This window comes from Tachypleus tridentatus, chromosome 1 (genome assembly GCF_004210375.1).
Source record: "Tachypleus tridentatus isolate NWPU-2018 chromosome 1, ASM421037v1, whole genome shotgun sequence".
Taxonomy (NCBI): Eukaryota; Metazoa; Arthropoda; class Merostomata; order Xiphosura; family Limulidae; genus Tachypleus; species Tachypleus tridentatus.
The window spans coordinates 15,110,646-15,125,526 of NC_134825.1; positions in this window are offsets into that span (position 1 = coordinate 15,110,646).

The window sequence follows — 14,881 nt, forward strand, 5'->3', positions numbered from 1 at the left end:
TAATTAAAAAAATTTATTATTGTAACATAATAGGGTATATTTCTAACATATCTTTTTAGTATAATTATATATGAAACAGTTTCTTAATTTTGTTTTAATCTTTTAAGAAACAAATACAGAATCTTCAAAGAAATAACAGAAATGTATTATTTGTGAGAAGAACGGAAAATTGTAAAATGTGAAAGAATTGATTTATAGCAACGTAACTTTACCATCCTTTACCGATGGAGCTAAGGCTGTGGTTCTATTCGAAATTGGGGGTGTAGAGGTTTGTGGAACGTGACATCATTTTCATAAAACTATCTTTACTTACTTTACCGATATATTTTGATATAGTTTTATATTATGTGCCTATGTACATAATATGTTAATATAATCTTAATAAGTTGAACTGTTTTAGCAGAAAATTTTTATTTCAAGATTTCTTATAGTTGTTTATCACGATTTGAGTATAAATCTCTATTTTTTTCTGTCCCATTTTTAGAAACGAATAGCATCGAACAAGAAATACCTCTAGGTGTCTCTGTGTATTATTTATTAACTTCTAATTATAAAGAGTTTGATATTACATATTTACCGCCGAAGCACGAAGATTAACCAATAGTAACATGTGTATAAAATTGATTATAGCTAAATACCATTAGATTATAATTACATGAAGATGTACAGTTGTTTTATGACTTATAGAATATTAAATTGATTTTTTCTATTACTATTGTTTAGTTGACAAATTTATCTACAAAGTGATGATATCAAGAATTATGTTTAATATTTTGTTATTTCTGTTACAGTTACTAGTATTACAGTAGACACTACAATTAAAAACAATATCTCCCATTTTAAATTAAAAATCAGCCATTTAGTCGTATTAAACTTGGATCGAATAATATATTTAAAATTTTATTTTACAAGTTATGTAATCTATGATTTATTTATGGTATGATAACGACTTAATAGCATCTCTTAATAAACGTGGTATTAAATATTTAGTCATCTTTTAATAAGAAAGTGTTGGATAACATTTATTCTGTTTGTTAAGAGGTATATGATTCTTTTCTATTATATGTAAAAGTTGGAAAATGATTTCATTTTAAAATATGTATATCATGTGTTTTGCTCTTTAAACTTTCACATAGTTATCAACGGAATGAAAATAACTAAACATACACACAACCCATTCTTTATATGTTAGCATTTGTTTGCTGGATTTCAGTTACACGTTTTTCAGGTACAATTCTTACCCCGAACAGTTACAAGAAAAGAATAACACTGTACCTACTATGTAATCAGCATTTCATCTCTTTTAAATTCTGAAATGCCGTTAATATTAATTAAAAAAGCAACCCAAACATTGTTAGAACGAACATACAATGGTAGCTATATGATTGTTTTACATTAATAGAAATAATTACTGGAAGAAATGTTACAAATTTAGCTCTATTCTCCATTTTGTTGCAGTAAAAACATAAAATTCTTGGAAGGACCACACTAAAAATAATATTTACGTTTGTCGACAGTAATCTGAAATAGCACACCGCACTTAAGGGGATGCATTTTAATAATTTGGTTTAAATGTATGTATTTTAAATAATTTTAAGTTAATTACTTTTAACTGCTAATAAGAAAAAAATTATTAGTTTAAAACTTACAATTTGGTGAATGAATATCAGAATTAAGGGTTTGCTTGTTTGTTTTAATTTAGCGTAAAGCTACACAACAGTTATCTGAGCTAGTCGTCTCCAATTTAGCAGTGTAATAGAGACGATGTTGTTCACGTAAAACTTTCAAATACTTATTAGTTGAAGTAAATATAACTATTCAAACAATATCCTTTCACTTAGACGTAATATATTAGCATTTGTTTCTATGATTTCACTTGGACGTTCCTTAAGGCACGGTAGTAACTACAAACAAATTAGAAGGCTCGAATAACACTGTCCTTATTATGCTTATATGAAATCCAGTTCTAGTCTGCTTCTTTTGCTAAAATTCTACTGTTATGAATTATTGAAAATCCCTAAATATTCTTTTAATACTTACATCACAGAAGTTTGGTGTTTGTTTTAGATTACAAAAGACAGCACTGAAATGTGGTAAAATTACTGTTCAACTTCATCTTTTTATTGTAGTAAACCAAACAGTATATATATAGGAGGAACACTAAAATATTTTATGTAATAAACAGTAATCTGCAACAGGATTTAAGACTTGTCAAACACATATTTAAATTTTGATTTAAATGTTGTTTTTTTTCTAATTTTAATGGTGCATTACTCTCCATGGCCACTTAGAAATAACTGTAGACTTAAGAACCTAGGACTGGTAGAATAAAGTCAGAAATTTGAAATAACATAGTATCAGTTTTCATGTGTTCCTTTAGTTTACAAGGGATTTCTTTTGTGAGCCACATTTTTAAATAATTTGCTCTTGTTATGATGTTAGTATTATTTGCCTTCTCTATTTTAGTTTTAAAAATTTAATTTTTTTATGTTACTTGCAGCTAATCGGCCAAATGTATGTTATGTTTCCTTCCATTTTGAGCCTAGCATAGCAGGTGGGAAAGGTACGCTATTCTTACTCTAAAAATGTTGGATTTGAATCTTTTTTCCCCAGATCTGCTCCTTATTTCAGCCGATAGGACGTCACATATATCTGATCTATCCCACTATTCTTTTGTACAGGAGTAACCCTAGAGCTGGCGATGAACAGTGATGACATGCTACCTTTCCTCTAGACTTTTACTGCTAATTTTCGGATGGCTAGCGCCGATAGCTCACGTGTACCTTTGAACGAAATTAAAAACGAACAACCTTCTATTTTTAATTTCCTGATATATTGCAATGAAATACATATCGAATATTTAAACTATATTCTGTAATAGAAATCTATATTTTGGTTTCGATTTGTTCTTTGTTGTATAGACCTGCGTGATAAACATGTCATTCATTATGTTATTGTTTCATAAGTCTATTTTCACAGACACACACATATATATATCATATATATAGACTAAAATATTTATTTTATTTGTAATTTTTTTCCTTGTCAAAGCACTATTTAAACATATGTAAAACATATTAAAAGTTCTGATAAATCAAGGCACCTTTTCATGCAAATAAAATTCACACGTGCAAAGTTATTCAATAACAAAAGCTTAAATATGAAGAAAGTCATGTGAGCCACCGGTCTAACATTTGTACTACAGCTTTATCTAAGACTAAAAGTGGACTGTTTTTAATTTGTGTGTTTTTTTTCATTTAGATTACAGATAGCTTATTTTGTGCATCAAATTTATAAGGTGAAATAACGTGCTGATACATAAATATTGGTTAGGCCAACCAAAGTAGATTATCCGTTTCTAGCTAAAGTTTTCTAAAGAATCATATGGGTGAACGGTTATTAGTGATTATTAATTAACATCAATTACAGATTAGCACAAATTTTTGGATGTTTTATGAAATTATCTTAATTAAAGAGCGTCAAGTGATATTAGTTTAAACAATAACCACAGATGATGATGCTTGATGAAGCTTTACCTATTGGAAGGGGCTATGCCAATAAACTGTTAATCTAAATTCCATGTTAATGTGCAGGAAAACTACCACTACATTTTTAATTTGTTCGGTAAAGAAAAGATTTTGTTCCAATAATAAGATCGAGTTCATAAAGGTATTGGGGAGTGCTATCGAACACCATTTTGTGACTTGCCTTAGTTTGTTGGTGCGGTTAAGCAGATAACATAAAGGAATGAAACCAAAATTGGAATTGTTATTTATTTTGGTTTGGAATTGGAAGAAAAATGAATTTTATATGTAATTGCAATAAGAAATATTTGTGAGGAACAAATTTCTGTAAAATAAGCACTTAAATAAAAGTATTGCTCATTGACCATTACTGGATTTGAAATGGAAAATTAATATTTTTAGGTAGATAAAGAACCTGCAAAATATTCATTAAAGTTTTGATATTTTCGCTTAATTGCCACCAAGTTGTAATGATGATTTAATTTTTAGAAACTGCTGCCTAAGAACTAAGCCTTAATGTTGCTGAAAGAGATTTTAAAAATGTTGCATGAATCTTTGGTCATTCGTCTTTGTTTTTACCTGTTTAACTCTAATGCAATAGAAAGTGAGTAAAATCGGTTTTAATATGGAGATACAAACACTGTATTTAAAGTTATTCCAGAAGTAATGATAAAATACAGTTTCTGTAAAATAATATTACTTTTGAACATTATTAGTTGAATTTACATATAGTAAAATAAAACTAAAGTTTTTTTATTTCAATTGGTGTTTTATTTATGTAAAAACGGCTCGTTTGGATTCAGAAAATAGACATCCCCAGCAACCAATTAGTAACCCTCATAAAATTCACCACAATGAAGACAAACTTCATGTTCAACAACCACAACTATATACAAACAAATGGCCTAAGCATGGGCAACCCAGTATCACCAGTTCTAGCCAATATTTTTATGACACAAGTTGAAACACAAGCAATTAACACAGCATTACATCCACCACTATACTGGTACAGATATGTAGATGACACGGTTGCGGGATTCAAATCTACAGAACACGCACTTAATTTTTTTCAATCACATTAACTCTATACCTCCCAACATTAACTTCACATGTGAACAGGAAGAAAGCAATTAAATATCATTTCTTAACCTCAAAATTACAAGAACCTGGTGGTCTTTTTTATTATAAACTTTTTGTGTTATTTTCGTCCCAAATGCTAGTGTTAATAAAATATAGTTGTTTCATGAAAATTGAATATTTCTCTCTTGATTTGTTGTTAAAAGATGAATCACATTTCCTTTCTTCAGTTATATTTTCCATCTCCTTGCTAAACAGTTGTAAAATACGTGTATGTTTTTAATTTAGAAATATTTTATTAAGTATTTATACACATATTCCAATCAGAAGTACTTTTTCCATAAAAGGCCCGGCATGGCCAAGCGTGTTAAGGCGTGCGATTCGTAATCTGAGGGTCGCGGGTTCGCGACGATCAATCCCGCTATTCGTTGGTAAAAGAGTAGCCCAAGAGTTGGCGGTGGGTGGTGATGACAAGACTGCCTTCCCTCTAGTCTTACACTACTAAATTAGGGACGGCTAGCACAGATAGCTCTCGAGTAACTTTGTGCGAAATTTAAAAACAAACAAACAAACTATTCCACGTATAACAACAACTTAATAATATCTATTAGTAAATGTGGCATTGAATGTTTTGTCTTAAAGAAGTGGATGTTAGATTAACATTTAATGGATAATAAAAACGTATTTGAACATTTCCTGTCATATGTAAAATTTAGAAACTACTTTTAATTATAGATTGAATATTATCTGTTGTGCACTTTCAACTTTCACATATTTATTAGTGGAATAAACATAACAACATATTCACATTCCACTTTTAATATATTACTGTTTCTTTGTTATATATCAGCCAAGCATTTCTTGTAACTTACGGTAGTTACTCTAAACAAGCTTGAAGGAAAGAATAACACTGTTGTTACCAAATAATCACCATCTGATAGCTTTAAAATTCCGAAATTCCAATATTATTAATTATTTCAACACAGCCAAATATTTTTTGAACGAATACGTAGCATCAGCGTCATTTAAATTTCCAAAACAGAGAAAATGGATTTAAAACGTTGAGTAAAGAAGAAAGTAAAAGTACATATAATCCCGGTAATTTTTGTTTTTCATTTTCTAGAATATCTGTTCTCATACATTTGAATTTATTTTTAATTTCTTTTTAATACCTTGTTGATGATAATCTCAAGTTGTTTAATTCTTTTATATCTGTGTTTCTTTTTCCAGTGAAGTTGTTAATGTTTTCCAACATATTGTATCATAAAAAATTGAAATATTTTCTTATTTCGTTTCCATCATATTATAGGTAGTGATCTTACAACATAAAGAAAAATTATATAATTTCGTTTTATAAAACATTACTTGGAACTATATCTTTATTTCTAGTTCGTCTATTTGATGAACTCAACATAAGATTGGTTCAAGTTATCGTGTTAACATATTCCATTTTAACAGAATATATTACTCTTTTGAACTAATTCTCCAATCGCGCTATTTCACTGTCGTTCCTCAGACTCAAGAAGTAGAATCTTGATACAGTCGGTGAACATGTCGTTCTAGAAGCAGTTCGATCTGAACAAAAATATTAAATATATTTAACACTTGTATCCTAATTCGTTTCTCTTCTGTAGAACATAAATAAATACAAAAATATTTAGTATATTTTAGTATATAAATATCTTCTTTAGTATATTTATATATAAAAATATATTTTCTTAATTTTATTTTCAACTTTGACAAAAGAAGCACAGAATCTTAAAAGAAATAACAGAAATATATCATTAAAGACAACAATGGAAAAGGAAAATTTTAGTCAGAGTTTATTTTGTTATTTGACAGAAAGAGGGCTTTATAACAATTTTGATTATTAGTAATCGTTAATTACTGATCAAAACAAGTTACCTATACAGTAATATATTAGTGATGGATATAGCTACCATAACATACACTTCTCCTGCCTAATTATTAGAATGCAAGTTTATCATCAGTTGAATACCATTAATGTTAACCGTGTTTCCGGCCACAATCTCAATGCTGTATCAAGGGGTTCGGTCAACTTAGAATAATTAGCTTAGGCTTAAATCTGCATACTAAACTACAATGCAAAATAATTTAATTAATAGACTATTAACAAATATTAGGAATAATTCTGTTCATGAAACTAAAATATGACAAGAAATGGAATATAAATGACATGCAAATTACTTAAAACCAGTGTTTACTCCATATATTACCACCGATTCCCTGTTCCTTCAATTTTGATTGACAAAATAGATGACATTACTGAATAGCGTCATCTAGTATCAACTTATATAGTTAATGGAAGAGAAAATTGAATTGAACTGCTGTACTGTGTAACTCCATCACCTAATCAAGGTTGGACACTACATATATACGTGTATGTGACACAAAAGAATAAAATTAAAAATAAAAACAACACTTACGATGTTACAATAGGTCTCCGTGGAATTATTTATTTAAACTTTGTTGTTATACATTTATAATTAAGTATTTCACTCATTCGCTAAGTTAGGTGAAGCTAAAGAATGAATTTGAGCTAAGGACATTTAAACAATGTGTACTCTATATAATAATGGGCCCGAAGAATACTCTGGAGTTGGTAGCTTTGTGGCAAAAGAAAAGAAACAAAATTTCTATCAGAAAAGTTGCTCACTGTTTATAAAATATTCATTTTTATTACTCCTCTCCATAATAATAAATGTTTTGTTTTATCTTCAATATTATATTCCTCTAGAATAACTCTGCAAGCTTTCATCCATCAGCCTTGCCTACTTCTCATACCAGAGCCACGTGAATTTTTTTAAAATTTCATACTTTCAATACTCTAATCTTTGCGCAGCTAATAAAAGTATTATTTTCTAATTGCTTTAAAAAGAAAGTTTGTTATATCCATTTTTTGCAAATTTTTATCTTTAAAATTTTGAAATCTGCTTTCATATGATTTTCAAAATGACCTGTATTTATCTATTCTTCTCAATAAAGGAAGAAACTCCAAAAAGAGTACAGTAATGAATGCTGGTAAGTAGGTGCTTCCAACGCAAGCACCTACTTACCACAGCTAGGGTCTGATTACTTTCTAGCTCAGAAATTTTATGATATATATATATATATATACTAATCCTATAGGTAACAGCATGAAACAACGAATTCAATATATGCCTACATAGCTCAAGTAGTTACCTACTACCTTTATAGTTGTAAATACATATGTACTGTTGAAAGCATCTCAAATCAGCAGATAACGGGTCAAAGGTCGTGTGACGCATTAGTTGACTTGGATTCAAACGTTTGTTGAACTACTGTTTTATAGATTTATATCGATAAGTTTGAAATCAAATTATGCTTTAAAATTGTATATTATTTATTTTTTAATTTAAATTTAAATTTTAAAAGAACACGACTAAATTTCGATTTTTATGAGTTACGTGGTATGTTGATTGTAGCACTGGTTAAATTAGATGTTTGTGATGTCAACATATTAAATCTACCGTTCAGTGCAAATTACTGTAGGACCTCAAATTAACGATATTGATAAGATAGAAAATATAATAAAAACCTCATATTCATTTATTTTACTGAAATTTGGTTTATGTATTAAATCAAATACAGAGGTCCCTCTCAACTCTTTCCATTTTATGGAAAGGTCACTCATATACTCTTACTACAATATGTGACATGTGAATAACCAATAAACAGCTCAGTTTGTCTGCTGGTGGTTTTTCTCAGCCATTTTAATCTGTGAGAAGGCGACCACGTTCTTTCGAACCAATATTTCAAAGAAGTAGGATGTGTACCTAATTTGCTCGGTATTTCATACATCTAAATACAGCCTAGTTGATTGACTTAATAAATAATAGTGGAATTCTATGGTATCAGTAGAGCTGTTTATGGTTTCTTTAGTATGTATAAAACATTTGAAATACAAACATAACTTTAAATCTATAGGACTTTACCCTTATTGCTGAACAATCGGACGTATATCACTTGGAGTGATTTAACGTGTTTTGTAAAGATATATTTTACTGTAGTTATTTCTTACCGATTCTGCATCCAGTAAAATACAAACAATTCATAACACACATTTTGTCTTTTGTTTGTCAGGACAAATCAGTTAAATTGTAGAGTTCGATTATAATGCATTCTAATATTTAATATACTTATTCAAGTCTCTGTTTTCTCCCTTTATTTATCAATCAAGTTTTAATACATAACATATTTAGTGAAACGTATTTCGTGTGATAGAAACTTAACGTTTCTTCCTGATGATTAAGGTGCTTATCTCAAAATCCATCGCCAAACATGTTTATCATTTCAACTGTGAAGGGGCTGTATAATAATACGGCCAATCCCACTTTTCAATAAATTCAGTAAACAAATAACCTATATTTAATGATGGCTAGTATGGGTATTAACACTTTGCTAATTCTAGATTTAGACAATCCTAAAAATAACTACAATATGTGCAACAACACTTAGTTTGTCACGGAACAGAACATTAAGTTTAAGGAATAACAATAGAAATTAAAACAGTATGTATAGAAATAGAAATTAGGAAAGCGAGATGTGGATGTTCAGTCCAAAAAGTTTCACATCCATTGCCTGCAGACAACTGTAGGAAGGTGACAGCTCTACAAAATAAATAATAAGAAAAAAATACGATAATTTTAATTTATATTGCTATATCTTTACTTTATTTTGTTTCTTTATATGAGACTGATAAACGGTGTATACCAACCGCATTGTGGGTCCTAATTACGCAGTTCCCCCTAAAACCTAGGGTACATTTTATATCCTACATTACAGCTTGTACCCTGGGATCATTTTAATTGATACAGTTTCTATTTTATTTTTGTTTTGGCTTTAACTTGGCTATAACAAACTAATATAATTAGTCAGAAGTTTGGATTGGTTGTTTTTAACGCAGTCCTTCCTCTTGATTTTGAGTTGCTTTTAATTTACTTAACTCCATCAGTTTAATATTTTCTACTTTAAAGTTATATATACAAACAACTTGTTTGTATTATATGAAATATAAAAAAGAGAGACTATTACATGATGCTTTATGGTACTCTCTCTTTTTATCAACAAAAACTCACTCGTTTGTGTTTAACATTATTTGAAGCCACAGATCATTGACTGACACTCTTGTTCCTTGTCTCAAACCTTTGAGGTACGGAACTAAAATGATATAGAAATTAGTGTTAGAAGTCCGCAGACTTACAACCGTAGAAATGAAATATCGATACTCGTGATGGGGAGAGATGAGCTAGCCCATTATGTCGCTTTGAGCTCAATAAAACCAAACAATCAAGAAACTACTGCATCAAAACTATTTTTCTTTGAGGAAACAAATTATAATTAAATATTTTGAAGCATTTGAATTGTTTATTTACTAAAAGAGAAAGTTGTTAATACATATAGCGGATTAGTTAAAAACTAACCTGGGAATACATCAGGATATCTTCTGTAGTTTGTGATTGGGTTTTTTATTTTTCCCTTTTTTATATCTTTTTTATAATTGATTGGATTTGTACAAAGTTTTGTTTAAAGTATGATGTTATACTTTGTGTTTCCTTTCCACTGTATATTTAATATTAATACACTCTTTGTTTATTTTTTTACCTTCATACATTAAAAACATCAATTTTTCTGACTAGTTAGTGCATCAGATATATTTTGCTGCATTAACTATTATGTTTGGTAACACCTGAGATGGCATATGTTATAAGATTTACATGTAACATATTCTACTTTGCTATTAATTATGGGTTCTTGAGTTCTCATAATCACTATAACAGAAAACTACTCTTTTTGTCTTTAATGATCTCAAATATGATTTTGAAAGTCGATATGTATATTAAGTAGACAAATTGAGAAACGTTTATGCAGATGTGTGATCGAAGGGTAAATTGTAACTATGCGCACTAAGGTGAATAGGGGTAATAATTGCATCTAATACACAATGCTACTTTGTGTTTTATGTTTTTAATGTGGTTAAAATAAGGTAAGCTATCTAAAGATAAACATTTTAGTAAGGGCATAGGCGAAGAAACAATGAGATTTCGTTTTAGGCTAAAGTAATTTAAACAGTTTCAAACATAGGGATTAAAACAATGTAAACAATTTAGATATATTCAGTAATCTAAACAATTTAACATGCATTATGACTAACAGAGTTAAATATGTAGGCATGTCAACAAATAATTATTTCAAGTTATAAGTTATGTAGCTTTAACAACTTAAGTAACTGTTACATGTTTATCGTATTTCTGACATTGGTACAGAAGTGGAGAAATCTCAAGTCTAGACTTATAAAAGTAATCAGAAAAATTAATTATTTTAACATAAACTAGGTTAAACAGAAAAACAATCTGTAATATAGAAGGCAGTTGATTAATTATGTTTGTTTGTGTCGTAATACCTAGAAAGCATGAATATTTAATGAATAATTTCACTGATAATGTTAAATAAGGCTGGTAAAGTATCCAATCTTAGGGAATACTTTCACTGATAATGTTAAATAGTGTTGGTAAAGTATTCAATCTTAGGGAATACTTTCACTGATAATGTTAAATTGTGTTGGTAAAGCATCCAATCTTAGGGAATACTTTCACTGATAATGTTAAATAGTGTTAGTAAAGTATTCAATCTTAGGGAATACTTTCACTGATAATGTTAAATAGTGTTGGTAAAGTATTCAATCTTAGAGAATACTTTCACTGATAATGTTAAATAGTGTTGGTAAGGTATCAAATCTTAGGGAATACTTTGACTGATAATGTTAAATAATGTTGGTAAAGTATCCAATCTTAGGGAATACTTTCACTGATAATGTTAAATAGTGTTGGTAAAGTATCAAATTTTAGGGAATACTTTCACTGATAATGTTAAACAGTGTTGGTAAAGTATTCAATCTTAGAGAATACTTTCACTGATAATGTTAAATAGTGTTGGTAAGGTATCAAATCTTAGGGAATACTTTGACTGATAATGTTAAATAATGTTGGTAAAGTATCCAATCTTAGGGAATACTTTCACTGATAATGTTAAATAGTGTTGGTAAAGTATCAAATTTTAGGGAATACTTTCACTGATAATGTTAAACAGTGTTGGTAAAGTATCCAATCTTAGGGAATAGTTTCACTGATTATGTTAAATAAGGCTGGTAAAGCATCCTGTGTCGGGAAATACTTTCAATGATAATGTTTAATAAAGCTAGTAATAAAGTAATAAAGACGTTTCTTTATCAACTCTCATAGAAATTGATTTGTATAGGTTTGTACAGCTCAGTATAAGCGGAGAGTTCGTCCCTGTATGAACACTGTTGTAACACAGGAATTTATTTTCAAGTTCTTGTGAATAACCTGGTGAAAATAATTCAACGTGTAGATCACTTAAGAAGAAATAATCAATTTAATTCCTCCTTAATGTATTTTCATATCCTTATGGTTGTATTACGTTTATAAATGATGTTAAACATGTCTAAGAAAAGTCCTAGGACTAATGTTTAATCACATTAGTTACTTGTACAAAAAATTTTAATATTAAAGACATACAGGCTACAAGAATATCTACGCTAAGAATGTCACTGAAACAAGTAATTCAGGACTGTGGGATACCGCACATCCATGTTCCCATGGTGGTTTTGTTGCTTATTGCAAAAAATATTTAGTGCGAATGTATAGAAGTTTAAGAAACAAAATTGAACAAATTCTATAATTAAAGAGATTCCAGGACGAGTAAGCTTAAGTTATCTATCACTACAAACTTGGAAACCATTAATTAAATTTACTTAACTGAAAACCTCGTATGTGGTTAATTCTTAGTCCTTTACAGAAATGAATCTGCAAAACAACTAAATAACTCGACATGACCAAGGAATTCTCATTCCAGAGTATATCACTGCACAATAATACATATATATGTGTGTGTGTGTGTTTTTAAATTTTAAAAAATCATATATTACATTTTAGTAAAAATCTATTTATTTCTATAAGTCATCAAATAAAGATCAGTAGGTGTAGTTATTGTTTCAGTTTGTTTTTTCAGAAAGTTCAAGTTCTTTCCTAGATCTTTACTGGACAGCTCTTTCGACTTGATGTATAGCACTTATGCAGAGTGTTATTGGTATATTACGTACTGTTATCTACTACATAATTTGAACATAGTGTGATAATTCTGCTAATGAACTATTGTATTTGTATTTTAACTTTTTATATCATCAAAGAAAGCCGGTAACTTATTGATCCACATCCAGGTTAGGGTTAAACATAAAGTAAAAAAATGTTTATTTGTCCACTTGTCAGTTCATGTTTTTATTTTACAAAACACAAGTCCAACATATATTTTGTTTATTGGTCTTCTAATCATCACACATGAATATTACAACTGAAGAACTGCACGAGCTTACTTGAAGTAACTTTCGTTTTGAGACTTCTAGTTTAACATGCGGGAAACTTTGAATAAAACCACTAAATAAAGTAAACTATTAAAATATATCGAGAGCTACAAATACTTACTTTAACTGTTTTATTGAAACGTATTGAAATGTACTAAAAGAAAGAGAAATTCGTTGCTATTAGTGGAAGTACAGATGTAACTAAATCCATGATTCAACTGTAAATTACGGAATTATTTGTTGATATGATAGAAGTGCAAGCACCAAGTTAACAAAAATACATGTTACATGTGTAAGAACGAAATTAACAGAATTAAACTAGCCTTCATTCCGATCTTTCGAATCAAAATCGAAACCTCGACAACTGGTGAAAGAGTTGTTAACATGCATTTTTTCTCTTTTTACATCAATATTTGAGTTATGCGCATTTTGATCTATGTTTGCCACTAGAAGGCTTCATACTGTTTTAACGTAAAAAACTTTATTCAGAATTTCACTGCTTTAAATAAACATTATGACTTTAGCGCTTTAATATAATAATATTATACAATATCAAACTCTCAAATGAAAATACAGAAGTAAAAAATAAATTTATATGTGTAAAATGACTGGGAATGGCAGTGCCAAAAGTGTCCAAAAAGAACGATAACACGAGTACAGCGTAAATAGAAAATAGATCATCTATGCAGGACCTTCAGTGTTAACATTTAATGTTACAGTATAACGAACACAAAATGATTATGATGTCGGTTAATATGACCAACATCGTAATGAACGTCTATAACAGTTTGTAATAATAAAGACATACTTTGATGCAACTTGGTTTTCATTGTACGTAAATAATCAGTTACGCTACTTTGATGCCTAATCTGATATTACTATGATATTCTGATAAACAAACTGGATGCCAACAGTCAGAAATATATAACTTTCAAGTACGGCAATATTAAAGTTAAATATGTATTGTACAATGTAATATTAAACTTCAATATTCAAAGTCATGTTGAGATGATCTATATATAGTCATATCTTCTCTACAGTCTTGTTTGCATTGTTTTTGTTACTGATATCCCAATATCACTTTACATTAGTAAAATGTTTTATGTAGGCCTGGCATGGCCAAGCGCGTAAGGCGTGCGACTTCTAATCCGACGGTCGCGGGTTCGCGCTCGCGTCGCGCTAAATATGTTCGCCCTCCCAGCCGTGGGGGTGTATAATGTGACGGTCAATCCCACTATTCGTTGGTAAAAGAGTAGCCCAAGAGTTGGTGATGGGTGGAGATGACTAGCTGTCTTACACTACTAAATTAGGGACGGCTAGCACAGATAGCCCTCGAGTAGCTTTGTGCGAAATTCCAAAAAACAAACAAACAAAACAAAATGTTTTATTACTTTTTCGTGACTTTTTTACTTTTACTGAAGATAAGGTATTATATGAATATGTGTAATAAAATGTAATATATGCAACGATTTTTTTTTTTACTTTTAAGTGCATAATATTAGGGTTGCTCCCTAAAGATAGCGATTGAATAGTATACAAAACATTGAGTATTCTGCATGTTACCCTCACATAATATTTATCTATTTTCTGCTGGTAATTTCTGTCCTTAAGGGTTTTGTGTTTGTTTCTTTTTTTTTTTATTAAAGGAACGCTTCCTGTCCCTAAGGAAGCTAACGTTAAGACGTAAGAATAATGTCGCTTTCACCAGAATCATGACATTTTTTTTAAATAGCTACTACATATTACCACTAAGATTAGCATCGTACACTGCACAGAAACACATAGAGTGGATTTCAGTTTGTTCTATTGGTTATCTCTTGGTTTGGTATATTAGCGATGGTTTCTTGTCTGGTGTTGC